Here is a 15,475-nt window from a genome sequence, read left to right on the forward strand (position 1 = left end):
GTCCCTATATCTGAAATATGTCTTCTGTAGGCGACATAAAGATGGGTCTTGATTTTTATCCATTTAGCTACTCTATGTCCTTTGATTTGAAAATTTAGTTCATTCACATTTAGTAATTATTGATAGGTATATACTTATTGCCATTTTGTTAATTGCTTTCTGGCTGTTTTGTAGTTTCTCTGTCCTTTCTCCTCTTGCTGTATTCCTTTTGATGGTGATGTTCTGTAGTGCTATGCTTAGCTTCCTTTCTTTGTGTATCTACTATAGATTTTTGCCTTGTGGTTAACATGGGGCTCATGTAAAACAACTTATAAAAGTCTATTTTAAGTTAATAACAACTTAAGTTGGAATGCATCCCAAAGCTCTATATATGTACCCCCACACACATTTTATGTTTTTAATGTCTTAATTTACATCATTTTATATAGTATATCATTAACTAATCATTGTAGTTATAGTTATATATACTACTTTTGTCTTTTAACCTTCATACTAGACTTATAAATGATTAATGTACTACTTTACAACATTAGATTATTCTGAATTTTACTATATATTTACCTTTACCAGTGAGATTTGTATTTTCATATATTTTCCTGTTACTCTTTACCAAGCACCTTTCATTTCAGCTTTAAAAAGTCCCTTTAACATGCTTTGTAAGGCTGGTCTAGTGGTGATGAACTCCTTTAGCTTTTGCTTGTCTGGAAAACTCTCCTTCAATTATTAATGACAAATTTTATTCTTCTTATAGGTAGTTAGGTGTAAGTCTTTTTTTGTTTCATTTCTTTTTAGTAGTTAATTTGGGATATAAAGTTACTTTTACTATACCTTTGTCATTCTATACCTTTTGATATGGTAGTATCATTTTTATTATTGTATAAATTGTCACTGCTGTTGTTTTAGATTTTCTCTTTGTTCTTATGGTTAGAAAATTAAGTTTTAGTTCCCATGGTTGGGATTTGCTTTATTTTATTGTGTTTTAATGTTTAACTTTTTTACATTATGGAGAATTATAGATTTTAAGGTTTTATTTAAGGTTGAAGAGATGATTGATTTTAGCAAATGTCCCTTGACAAAATATGAAAGTCTTTCTTTCCTTTGTAGGATAGGAAGTTAGCTATATCTTTTTATTTAACTTTATTTATTTACGCAAAAACCTTTTATTTCTTCCTCTTCTTGTTTGTGTGCTTCATCTGTTAAAGATTGAAAGTTATCTGTTATATCCCCCACTATAATGTTTTCAGTAATTTGTGCTTTTTATTTGTTTGTGTATGTCTATCAACCTCAGAGGCAAAGGACTGAGTGAATCACACACCTCAATACACAGTGCAGAATCACTGATGGTCCTGTAAGGCCCTACTCTCTTTGTTTGATTTATATATTTATTCCTTTTAATCCTCATTTTCTATTCCACCTGTTCCCCTCCCACATCCCAAGCTCAATTCTAACTAGTTTGGCAGGTGTCCTTTGGTTTGTATATATGCCTGTGAAACATGAATTGTTTTATGTACATTGTTATTTTTTAATTTTCATAAATGGTAACATAAATTACATCTTCACCTGTTTCTCACTTTTTCACAAAATATTGTGCTTATATGACTATCAATTTTGTTGTTCAAAATTGGCTTGGTTCTCATTAGTAGTATGTATGTATCTACCATGTTTATCCATTTATTCTATCAACAATGGGCACCCAGATCATGTTCAACTCCCTGCAACAAATCTGCATAAATTTCCTTATATATTTCCCCTTACAGACCTTACAGACTTACTTCTTATAGAGGCAAGAGAAGGATACCCAGATGGAGGGATATCAATATACTTAATTTAACAGATTTCTCAGAAGCATTACACAGTCTGCACTTCCACCAGCAAGGCATGAAGATCCCTGTCTCTAATTCCAGCCAACATTTGGCCTTATCCAGCTTTCTAATTTTTGACAGTCTGAAGGGTATAAAATGATATCTCATTTTATTTTTCTGATTATTAGTTAGTCTGAGTGTATATTTAAAGGTTGAGGCCTTTTAAATTTCACTTTTTATATTTTGCTTGCTTTTACCTTTTGCCTTTTTGGAATTGCTATTCTTCTTTTGTCTTGTTCATTTGCAAAGCTTCATTTACAGTCTAGACCAAGGGTCAGCAAATCTTGGTCTCTGGCCCAAAACTGACTTGCTATCTCTTTTCATACAGCCAACAGGCTAAGAATGAAGTTTACATTTTTAAATGATAGGGTAAAAAATGAAGAGAATAATAATACTTTGTGACCCATGAAAATTATATAAAATCAAATTTTAGTGTCCATAAATAAAGTTGTATTGAACGTAGCCATGCTCATTCATTTACGTATTGTATGTTGCTGGCTTTATGCTACAATGACGGAGTTTAGAGTTTAGTTCCAACAGAGATTATATGACTCACAAAGCCTAAAATATTTACTAGCTATCCCTTTATGGAAAAAGTTCACTGACTTCTCATCTGAAAGAGTCTCTGATTGATTTCAGACATTGTTCATTTTGCCATCATGTTCCCTAATCAATAGCCATTATTTTGATATAATCAGGTTAAGCAATTAAAAAATTTTTGTCTGATATTTCATGCTTTAAGATTGTTTAAAAAGTTCATTTCCACTCCACTGTCACAAAGATAGTTTCTCACATCATCGATAATTAGTTTTATAATTTAACTTTTACATATAGGTATTTTATAAACCATGATTCCATCTTTGCAAATTATATTAACAAATGAACTTATTTGAATTTTTCTCTGTATAGTGAACCAACTTTCCCCAAAGCATCTAATAAATTATCTGTTCCTTCCGTTTAGTACATTAATGTATGATGCCATCTTTATCATGTGTTAAGTTCCTATATGTTCATGGGTCTGTCTCCAAGCTTTCTCTTTTGATCCATCTGTCCATTTGTCTATTTACTGGTTATTATATAATAACTGGAAAAGCAAGTGTTCATCTTTGCTTTTTTTAATGTAGGTCAACTTAGTTATTTGCAAACTTGTATTTGTTCATGTAAATTTTAGAATATTTTTGGCTTTTTCTTTAAATATTCCACATGGATTTTTTTTGGATTCAGTTGAGTTTATAGATGAAATTGTGGAGAAGTGATATTTTTATAATGCTAAGTGGACTTATCCATAGAACAGAATATACTCCATTTATTCAGGTAATTATCTACATACTTCAGTGAAGTTTTGTGTCTTCTTTTTTTTTTTTTTTCCTTCCGGTACGCGGGCCTCTCACTGTTGTGGCCTCTCCCGTTGTGGAGCGCAGGCTCAGCGGCCATGGCTCACGGGCCACGACGCTCCGCGGCATGTGGGATCTTCCCAGACTGGGGCACGAACCCGTGTCCCATGCATCGGCAGGCAGACTCTCAACCACTGTGCCACCAGGGAAGCCCTTGTGTATTCTTGATAAAGAAAATGCCTAGGTACCTTAAGTTTTTGTTGCTATTGGAAAGATATATACGTACTGTATTTTATAGTTTGTTTTTGCTGTTATAGAGAATGCCATTGGTTTTTGTATATTGAGTTTGTCTCTGTCAACCTTGTTGAGCTCTCTTACTCTTCCTGTTTTTTAATTTAGTTGGTTTGTCTAGGTAGATGATGAGATTATCTGCAAACAACATTTTTATATCTTGCCTTACACTTTAGTTCCTCCTCCTCATCATTGTTGTTGCTGCTATTATTATAATACTTTATAGTATTGGCCAGGAGTTCTGGTACTATGTTAAATGACACTGTTGTCGGTGGACATCCTTGTTCTTTAAAATGGAGTAACTTTTAAGTTTTCCTGTAAATGTTCTGTTTATCATAGTTGGGTTTTCTGTGTGTGGGTGTGAATATAAACTTTAACAAGTTAAGGTGGTCTCCTTCCATCCTAGTTTGTGATTTTTTTTCTAATTTGGAAGTTTTTCAAAAAATTTTTGTCTTTATTGAGGCAATCACATTACTCCCGCCTTTTTATGTGGCAACTTACATTGTCATTTTTTGATGAGATATTATTCACATTTCATAAAAATCACTTTTAAAGTGTACAGTTGGGTGGTTTTTAGTATATCTATATATCTGTGAAACTACTACTTCAATCTAGTTCTAAAACATCTTAATCACCCCCAAAGGAAACTCTGTACCCATTAAGCAGTTACTCATTGCCCTGTACCCCCAGCCCCTGGCAACCACCAAGCTGCTTTCTCCACCTCTATGGGTTTGCCCATTCTAAACATTTCATATAAATGAAATCATACAATATGTTGTTTTTCATGTCTGGCTTCTTTCATGTAGCATAGTATCTTCCAGGTTCTTCGGTGTTGTAACATGTATCAGTACTTCATTCTTTTTAGAGCTGAATAATATTCCATTGTATGGATATACCATATTTTGTTTATTCACCAGTTGAGCATTTGGGTTGTTTCGACATTTTGGCTTTAATGAAATATTTGGCTACTATAAACATCTGGATACAAGTTTTTGTAAGGATATATGCTTTCATCTTTCTCAGCTATATACCTAGGAGTAGAATTGCAGAGTTATAAGTTAACTATGTTGAACTTCTTGAAGAATTGTCAAACTGTTTTTGAAAGCAGCTGCATTTTTTTCATTCTCATCAGCAATACATGAGAGTTTGCACATCTTCACCTTCACTTATTTGTTCGTCTTTTTTATAACGGTCATCCTAGTAGGTGGGAAGTGGTATCTCATTGTGGTTTTGACTTGCTTTTCCCTAATAGTTTTTTGTATATCTTCTTTGGAGAAATATTTCTTTGCTCATATTTTCATTGGGTTATTTGTCCTTTTGTTGTTGAATTTCAAGAATTTCTGCCAATCTGGATGCCTTTTATTTTTTCTTCTTGTCTAATTGCTCTTGCTATAGCCTCCAGCACAATGTTGAATAGGTGTAGCAAGAGCAGACATCCTTGTCTTTTTCCTAATTTTAGGAGAAAATTTTAGGAGAAAGACTTTTGGTATCTCTAAGTATGAAGTTAGCAATGAATTTTTCACAATTTTTATTGTACTTTTCAACCCCAGAATTTCTCTTTATTCTGTCTCTATTGATAATCTCTACCTGGTGAGAAGTTGTTCGTACTTTCCTTTAGTTCTTGAGGCATGAATTCCTTTAGTTCTTATTTTAAACATATGTATTTTAAACATATTTAAAATAGTTGATTAAATCTTGTCTATTAAGTACAACAACTGTGTTTCTTCAGGAACAGTTTCTATTGACTGATGATTTTTCTGTGTATGGACCAACACTTCCTTGTTTGTTCCATGTCCCATAGTTATTTTTTGTTGAAAACTGGACATTTTGCATAATGTGGCAACTTTGAAAATCTAATCTTCTGCTCCCTCAGACTTTGTTGTTACTATTTTTTGTCATGGTTGGTGTTTGTTTGCTTAGTGATGTTCCTGAACTATTTCTGTAAATTCTGTGATCTTTGTTGTGTGGAATCACTGAAGTCTCTACTCAGTTGAAGCTCAGATTATGATTGGACAATGATTTCCTTAAATGCCTGGAACCAATAAGTCTCCCAGTCTTTGCCAAGGGTCTGTGTGTGCATGTTCATACAAGCTTTCCACAGTCAGCCAGGCACTTTACAACTCTGCCTTACCCTTTATTTCCTTGAAGTCAAGGTCAGCCAGAGGTAACTGCAGAGGGCTTTCTCAGGTCTTTCTGGAGCACGTAGACAGCCTGAGCATGCGCACAACCCTCAACATATGTGCAGCCTTCTAGATACCCAGGAATAGGTGCGAACTTTTCAAAGCCTCCTATGCCTATTTTCCACATCCATATTGATGGTCAGTGGATGCTCAAAGTTGAACGTTTCTCTTGAGAATAGTTCCAAGGGGTTCCTCACTTGGCTATGACTCTCTGGTATAGGCGGTGACTTGTTGGCTGGCTGCTTATTACCTCTTCCCTCCACACTTAGCTTCTGCCTCTAGTGGTCAATGTTCCCTTCCTTCTGCAGCATTGCTCTTCGAGCTCCAGAAGACTGGCATCAAGCTCTCCAGTGCTCCTTAAAATTCCTCATTAGGCATAAAGGGACATCTCTTTTTTTTTTTTAACCTATTCGGGGAGAGGAAAAAATTGCTATTCTAAAATTTTTACCATGAAAGTTTTCTCTCCTTACCTTTTTAACCTGAAGATAATTGTCCTTGATGTGGTTTTGGGCTGAGTGTTACCAGCTACTTCACAACTGTTTCAAAGGTATTTACTCCTTCCCTTCAGAATAGGTACTTCATTTTGTTCTTGGCCTCAGGGACTCTTTTAAAATAGATAGAAAGAGACCCATTTTAATATTCTACTGTATATTCAATATGATGCTAGTTATGTTTTCTAATGACAATGCAATGAAATTAGAAATTGAGAAGAAAATGATAGTATAATTTTTCTTTAACATCAGTGAAAACTTTCTACATGGCTATAATAGTTAAGATAGCACAGTATTAGAATAGAATTAGATGAACAGACAAATAGAATAGAGAGCCCAGAAACAAGGTCATATATACGTAAGAATACGTACTATGACAGAAGTGTTAATAAAATTAATGAAAAAGAACTGAGAATTATAAATGGTTCTTGGGAAATTGATGATCTAAATGTAAAAAACAATAAATTGCTACCTTATTTCATATATAAAATCCAAGTTCAGGTAGATTAAAGAACAAATTGTAAAAATCAAAACTTTAAATTGTTAGAAGAAATTATAGAAGATATTAAAGCCTCAGAATAGGAAACATTTTTAACTATGACACCAAGAACGTGTTTCATAAAAGTATTGTTGAATAATTTAAAATATTTGTGTAAAAATATCATCAAAATTGAAAGTCAGTTAAAAAGTAGACAAAGGAGATTAAAAAGATAATTTTCTGAAGAGGGAATCCAAATTAGCAATATATATATGCTCAGTATCATTAGTGAAAGAAAATTAAAATAAGATTCTCTTTTATATCTATTACATTTAAAAAGTCATGCGATAGCAAGTGTATTGGTTTGCTAGAGCTGGTGTGACAAAGTATCACAACTGCATGGTTTGGACAATAGAAATTTATTGTTCATAGTTCCGCAGCCTAGAAGTCTCAGATCAAGTTGGTAGGTTTGGCTCTTTCAGGGAGCTATGAGGGAGAATTGGTTCTATGATTTCTCCTAGCTTCTGGTGGTTCTCTAGCAATCTTTGGTGTTCCTCGGTATCTGTTACATCACCCCAATCTCTGTCTGCCTTTATCTTTACATGGCTTTCTCCCTGTATGTATGTCTCTGTATCCAAATTTCCTCTTTTTATAAGGACATCAGTCATTGGATTAGGAGCCTAGCCTACTCTAATATGATCTTATCTTAATTAGATTCATCTGCAATGAGCCTATTCCCAAATAAGGTCACATTTGAGGCACTGGTGGTTAAGACTGCAACATAAATTTTCAACATGGTTTTTTAAATGAATTTTGGAGGAGGACACAATTGAATCCATAATATCAAGTATTGCCACGGATGTGGAGTAACACAAATTCTCAGTCACTATTAGTGGAAACATAAATTAGCACTATTGATTTAAAAAGCAATTTGAAAATATCTATTAACAGTGATGATACATAACTGCAACTCAGAAATTTTACTTCTGGATGTCTGTCCTAGAGCAACTATTATACAGAGACAGAAGGTGATGTGTTTAGGGATGCTCACACTAGCATTGTTTGAAATAGAAAAAATAAGAGACTGGATAAATGGACAATTGAAAACGAAAGAGCTGGTACTTCATGTTTCAACAAGGATAAGTACCAGAAGCAAGAGTTGAATTTAAAAAGCCAAGTTAGAGAGTGATTTATATTCTATGATAACATATATTTAAAGTTTATCTATACATATGGTCTATAGCTATCTCTCTCTATAGGATTAGGTATATAAATCTGTGTTGAGAAGGATACAGAGCACCTTCAGGATAGTGGTTTTACTGAGGAGAGAGGGAAGGGGATGGGATTTTTAGAGCCATCAGATGGGCTGTAACTATATTTAATGTTTGGTTTTCTAAAAAATATAATAACCAAAAGAAAATATGGAATAATGTTAATATTTATTATATCTGAGTTTGGGCACATGGGTTTTCATTACACTAGTCTAATTTTTCATATGTTTGAAATAGTTTATAATAAAAATATTTTTTAAAATCTCAGCAGGGTGGAATAATGTGCTGACAATGACAAGATAAAAATAGGAGAGATAAATTTTTAAAAATCCTAACCTTAAATAGAAACCACAATAATTGGATATATACACAGTAGGGGGCATGTGGGATAAAAGAAGAATTTATTTAAATCTCTGATTTGATTTGACTATAATTTCGTGTATCAATACTACTAAAACTTGCCAACAAACCTAATTTGTCCTAAAGCTGAATGGTATGAGTGAAACGTCAGAAACAGAAAAATGGTAGTACTATTCAACTTTGCTTCAGTCAAAGCTTATGCTGGTCAATTTTATAGAAACTGGAAGCTGTTTAGAGGACAAGGACCAGAATGATGAGAGGAACTCTTGAGTTGTGTCATGTGCCTGGCTCAGAGAAGACAGAGTTCAAGATGGGCATGAACTCTTCCTCATCATTGCCTATTGCTGTCTTATAGAAGTAGGATTTGGATATAGTTTTCTGGGGCCTGAAGGGTAGAACAATAGCCAAGAAATTGCAAGGAGATGATTACAAACATTATGTTTCACCTCACCATAAAGAACTTTCCAGTAGGACTGGCCAAATATGACATTCCTCACCATTAGAATTGCTTAAGCAAAGACTCTGATTATTTGGTTGTGAAGTGTTTGTTGCTGGCTGGACTAGAACAGTGATTCCAGAATTTGGAGTTTCATGGACCAAACTTCAAATGAATAATTGGCGAACCAACAAAAAGTTTCCAATCTACTATTTTGTTAAGCAAGAGAGTTACAGACAGACAAAAAACATACACAGATGTTATTTTCACCATTACTTTAACACCAAAATTAATGCAGTACATTCTCCCAGAATATTTTTTTTTCTTCTCAAGGAAAAAACATTGGCCACTTTGCACTATTTTAAAAAAATACATATTTAAATGTTTTCAAATAGAGGAAAATATAGACATATTTTTGGGTTTTGTTATATGCTATGTAATCATTTCCTTGATTAAATAAATCAGTTTGGAAATTCATACATATAATTGCATACTATGAAGTGGAATTTAAATATCCAAACTATTCTTCAAATTTATTTTTGTTTATAGTCATGGTCAAACATACTGCTTGGCCTCGAGGTGGAAGTAAATTCCAAATGTTATTTCTCTTAATTTAGAATATTCTACGTGGGCTGAGAAAAGCCAAATAAATCAGCTAATATAGTTCTAGCCTCCCTTTTGTGCCTTTCTTTTTAGGCCACAACAGGTCAGGATCTGACAGGTCTGCTACAAGGAAGGAGTAGGGCAATAGTCTCCAAATAGTTGTTTACAAGAAAGACCACACAGCTTAGAAATAGGGACAGAAACGCCACCAGTTGAATACATCCAAAACCAGGGGGAACATGGCTCTAAACGTCTGCTTACAACGAGGACCTCCAAGGTCAGAAATCAGTAAGATCGTTCTTCCTCACAGATTGGGCTGATCCAGGGGACACTGATCTAAAAACAGTGTTTCTTATTCTCTGCACTTAATATTTTGGGCCCTAATTCTTTCTTGTCAAGGACTGTCCTGTGCAATGTATGATGTTTTGCAGCATTCCAGGCCTCTACTTATTAGATGCCAGTAGCACTTCTCCCCCCCCCACTCCAACTGTGACCATCAAAAATGTCTCCAGACATGCCAGATGTTCCTTAGGGACCAAATTGCTCTCAGTTGAGAACCACTTGTTTAGAAGACCTTTAGACTCTTCCCAGACTGGGGATGTTAGGATCAATCTTCTTGAACTGACCTGATGTATCTAAAAGAGGGTTTCTGATAGTAATTCTAGAATTACTCACTTGTTTTTATGATCTTTAAGCATAAATGAAAATCAGAAAGGGCATGAGGGTGGGCAGTTTTACAGACTCTCTCCTATTTAGTCAGAGATATTTCTTCTTTTGGACATGGATATAAATATCTGGGAACAAGTTTCATCTGCATTTGAGTGTAGGGAAACTGGTGAACCTTTAAATACCATAGCTGCCCTTTTTGTATTAATCAGTCTTGACGAAGGCTGTGGCCCCTTTATCATGCTGTTTCTTCTTTTTAAAAAATTACCTCCAAGTATTTGGAAAACATTTTTAAAGTTTTGTAGTCTGACCATTACATTTTCATCATCCTCCAAAAGCCATCATAAAGTTAACTTCATTATTTGGGGGAAATCCCTACTTATGTAGGCAACTTTCTCTCAGACATACATATGGCTTCTCTTATTCTAGGTTTGGCTTTCTGCCTGGATCAAAAGTAGAAACTGATCTGTATTTGCCTTTGAGAAAGGGATTTGTGATCTGACTTTTGTTTTCCAGGGCTATTGCAACCACATACTACCCAGATGTAAATAGTCTCTCATTCATCGCGATGGAAAATTGTACTTTGCAGATAAAGTTTTAGTGTGTCTATACAAGGCACCATTGGGACATGTGAAAACAGCAAAAGGAATGAAGTACTATACCAATTAAACGAATATTTTCAGGGATTTGTTTTCATTATGCAGAGAATAAAGAATGCAGAGGTTAGAGCAAAGCATAATTTGCATGAAGATATTATTTAGTGCTAGAATAAGTAGTTCATAAAATAAATTTCATATAGGCTACAATCCATCTCAGTTTCAAAATCATCTCAGTTTCTTGATAGAGCTGTGTATGGTGTCTGGAGCCTCTGCTTTCCAGAATTTCGACTCTTGCTTGTGCTCAGAACCCCATTTATTCCAATAGGAGAAAGAAATCTAAGGCACAGTTAAGGTGGATGAATGTTCAGTGATCTGCTTTGTAGAGGTATCTCAAAGAAGGTAGAGCTAGTAGCCCAATAGTTCTAAGATCTCCTAATCCCATGCATTGGAAATCATTAACTACTTAGGAAAACTGGAATGAGATGATAGACTCAGAGTGGTGGGGGTTTTTTGCTTATGTATTTTGTTTTGATAGTGAATGGGGCAAGACTCCTTGTTTTAGATACAGATATTGCCAGAGGCAAAAACAAACAAACAATTGAAAAGCAAATTTTAATATTTAAAATCTCCCCTGTGGCCTGATTACAGATTCATTCCCTGTGGTTCATTTCCCTTTGGGGTGTCTGAGAGTGAGGAATGCCCTTTCAGGAAGGTCAATGTCACCACCAGAGTTTTGGGTTGAAAGAGCTCTACTATGTATTCTCTTATGTCCTTTTCTTAGGAAATTAAATGATTGTGATCTCATCTCTTGCTTTTTTGCCCACACTTTTCCATCAGTAACTATCTGAATACATATTGAAGTCTCATTTTGTTGTTTTGCTCACAGTTGTAGGAAATTTCCCAGTTATGACTTGTACAAATGTCTTTGACTTATTTTTTATTACTCTTTTTTCCCCTGCTTTTCAGATGCTGAGAAGTTAATGATCATTGTCTTTGTTTCTTTTTTAAATTTTTTATTAAAGTATAGTTGATTTACAATGTGCCAATCTCTGCTGTATAGCAGTGACTCAGTTATACACATGTAGACATTCCTTTTTTTTGTATTCTTTTCCATGATGGTTTATGACAGGATATTAAATATAGTTCCCTGTGCTATAAAGTAGGACCTTGTTGTTTATCCATCCTATATATACTAGTTTACATCTGCTAACGCCAAACTCCCAGTCCTTTTATATCTGTATTTCAAATGAATGTGAGAATTTACTGTTGGTTTCAGGACGGTTCTTTGTGTGACCCATAAGCTACCTTTCTGCTAAATATGAGGGTTTTTTATTACATTCTTATAAATATCATACTTGCAAATCCTATTTTTATAGTAACCATACTGTTATCAGATTTTCACTTTATTTTTCTCTAAGGTTCTTCTTACATGAGGATAGAAAGCTTTTCTGCTCTCAAACTGGCCATGTGGCCCTTTGGAGCAAGTTTTACTTCAGGATAGATGGTTATTGATAAACCAGCATCAATGATGGTAGCCCCAGGACTGCTTGAATATCTAAGAGCTCAGTGGGAGCATGACAATAATAGGAAAATGAGACCCATAGAGAAAGTGAGAAAGGCAGATAGGAAGGGGGTGAACTCTGATTCTGATGTCTGCAAAAGCAAGATGGGAGAAATGAATCCTCTTTCTGGTGACACTAGGGAGTGAGAATATAAATGGGAAGAGCACACAGCAAGGGAGTCAGGGATTATTAGCATATGATAAAGTTATAATAAAGCCTTCTCTACAGAATCAGTCCCTTGTACCCTAGCTGACCTAGCCTCACACCATGAGGAATCTGATAGACTGACAAAAAGGCAGATTGCCAGCTTCTTATACAAACTACTTATGTTCATATTAGTATATAAAATATCCTGGTCTACATTTCATATATTCCCAGGAGTGTTGGAAGAACAGCCAATTTAGAAAAGGTCTATGAAATAATTTCCACAGAAATTCATCTCAGAGGGCACTGACATGGATCTTACACCAAGAATTTCACCTTATTGGTGGTAAGCCATTCCAGGCTTCTGTGTAACCTCTTCTACGTATACTTCTGTAGCACCTGGACGTGCTGCCTGTTTTGTTTACCACTATACCTCTAGTGTCCTGAACAGTACTTAGCACATATCAGTCCCGCGATAAATATTGTTGAAAGAGACCGATATTCAGAGATCTTAAGTATCTCACTCAAGATTATACAGCTCAATCTAGCAATCATCAAAACAAAAATTCCAATCCAGATCTATCTGGCTCCAAATTCACGCATTTTACGTTCACTCATGCATAAGGTAATTCAATTAATGTACCCTTCTTACCATTTTTAGCAAGCCAGTTATGCAGTACATCAAACTGTACACAAAAGCTCTGATTAAAATGTCATATAATATTCAATACATATAAATAATTGATGTGACTTTATGAAGTGTAATAATACCAACATGGTGAACTCACTGTTTAGATTAAAAACTAGAATATTATTGACATCAGTGAGTTATGTGTGTATTCCTCCAAAATTCCATTCTTCTACTACCATTCCAGATAACTAATATATTATTCCCTATGCATTTTTTATTTTGTAAATATGATCATTTTATTAGAATTGTGACCTAAAACCTATATAGTGGTAATTATTATTTCAAGTTCTGGGGTTTTTTTTTTATTAAAATTTTTTTTTTTAATTTTATACCGGAGTATAGTTGATTTACAATGTTGTGTTAGTTTCAGGTCTACAGCAAAGTGATTCAGTCATACACACACACACACACACACACATATGCTTTTTCAGATTCTTTCCCCATTTAGATTATTACAAAATATTGAGTAGAGTTCCTTGTGCTATATAGTAGGTCCTTGCTGGTTATGTATTTTATGTATAGTAGTGTGTATATGTTACCCAACCTCCTAATTCATCCCTTCCCCTCCACCACCACCTTTCACCTTTGGTGTTTTTGAAGTCTGTGAGTCTGTTTCTATTTTGTAAATAAGTTCATTTGTGTCTTCTTTCTTTTTAGGTTCCACATATAAGTGATATCATATGATACTTGTCTTTCTCTGACTTACTTCATTTAGTGTGATAATCTCTAGTTCCAACCATGTTGCTGTAAATGGCATTATTTCATTCTTTTTTATGGCTGAGTAATATTCCATTGTATATGTGTACCATATCTTCTTTATCCATTCATCTGTTGATGGATATTTAGGTTGCTTCCGTGTCTTGGCTATGGTAAATAGTACTGCAATGAACATTGGGGTGCATGTATCTTTTCTAATTATGGTTTTCTCTGGATATATGCCCAGGAGTGGGATTGTGGGATCATACGGTAGCTCTATTTTTAGTTTTAGTTTTTTAAGGAACTTCCATACTGTTCTCCATAGTGGCTGTAGCAATTTACATTCCCATCAACAGTGTAGGAGGGTTCCCTTTTCTCCACACCCTCTCCAACATTTACTGTTTGGAGAATTTTGATGATAACCATTCTGACTGGTATGAGGTGATACCTCATTATAGTTTTGATTTGCATTTCTCTAATACTTAGTGATGTTGACAATCTTTTCATGTGCTTTTTGGTCATCTGTATGTCTTCTTTGGAGAAATGTCTGTTTAGGTCTTCTGGCCATTTTTTTTTATTGGGTTGTTTGTTTTTTTTGATATTGAGCTGCATGTGCTCTTTGTAAATTTTGGAGATTAATCCCTTGTTGCATCATTTGCAAATATTTTCTCCCATTCTTTGGGTTGTCTTTTCATTTTGTTTATGGTTTCCTTTGCTGTACAGAAGGTTTTGAGTCTAATTAGGTCCATTTATTTTTGTTTTTATTTCCATTACTCTAGGAGACAGTTCAGAAAAGATATTGCTGCAATTTATGTCTAAGAGTGTTCTGCCTATGCTTTCCTCTAGGAGTTTTATAGTATCCAGTCTTACATGTAGGTCTTTAATCCATTTTGAGTTTGCATATAGTGTTAAAGAATGTTCTAATTTCATTTTTTACATTTAGCTGTCCAGTTTTCCCAGCACCATTTATTGAAGAGACTGTCTTTCCTCCATTGTACAGTCTTGCCTCCTTTGTCATAGATTAATTGACTATAAGTGCATGGGTTTACTTCTGGGCTTTTCATCCTTTTCCATTGATCTATATTTCTGTTTTTGTGCCAATACCATACTGTTTTGATGATGGTGGCTTTGTAGTAGTCTGAAGTCAGGGAGCCTGATTCCTCCAGCTCTCTTTTTCTTTCTCAAGATTGCTTTTGCTATTCAGGGTCTTTTGTGTCTCTATTCAAATTTTAAGATTTTTTTTCTAGTTCTGTGAAAAATGTCATTGGTAATTTGATAGGGATTGCACTGAATCTGTAGATTGCCTTGGGTAGTATAGTCATTTTGACAGTATTGATTCTTCAAATCCAGGAACATGGTATATCTTTCCATTTGTTTGTGTCATCTTCAGTTGCTTTCAACAGCATCTTATAGTTTCAGAGTACATGTCTTTTGCCCCCTTAGGTAGGTTTATTCTTAGGTATTTTATTCTTTTTGATGTGATGGTGAATTGGATTGTTTCTTTAATTTCTCTTTCTGATCTTTAATTGTTAGTGTATAGAAATGCAGATTTCTGTGTATTAATTTTGTATCCTACAACTTTACTGAATTCATTGATGAGCTCTAGTAGTTTTCTGGTAGCATCTTTAGGATTTTCTATGTATAAGTATATCATCTGTAAACAATGACAGTTTTACTTATTTTCCAGTTTGGATTCCCTTTATTTTTTTCTTCTTTGATTGCTGTGGCTAGGACTTCCACAACTATGTTGAATAAAAGTGGAGAGAGTGGACATCCTTATCTTGCTCCTGATCTTGGAGGAAATGCTTTCA

The 15,475-nt window shown here is 34.5% G+C and overlaps 2 long non-coding RNA genes across 5 annotated transcripts in view; one reads left to right on the plus strand and one right to left on the minus strand.

The window, feature by feature from the left end:
- LOC141276926 (uncharacterized) overlaps positions 1–15,475 on the plus strand; it is a 242,375-nt gene that overhangs the window by 207,375 nt on the left and 19,525 nt on the right. The gene's annotated exons all lie outside the window — the stretch shown is intronic.
- LOC141276928 (uncharacterized) overlaps positions 1–15,475 on the minus strand; it is a 199,844-nt gene that overhangs the window by 9,750 nt on the left and 174,619 nt on the right. Inside the window, exon 5 of the long non-coding RNA XR_012327311.1 lies at positions 6,138–6,271. This is a non-coding gene — a long non-coding RNA (uncharacterized lncRNA). The remainder of the gene's footprint in view (positions 1–6,137; positions 6,272–15,475) is intronic.

Source organism: Tursiops truncatus, chromosome 17 (assembly GCF_011762595.2).
Source record: "Tursiops truncatus isolate mTurTru1 chromosome 17, mTurTru1.mat.Y, whole genome shotgun sequence".
Lineage (NCBI taxonomy): Eukaryota > Metazoa > Chordata > Mammalia > Artiodactyla > Delphinidae > Tursiops > Tursiops truncatus.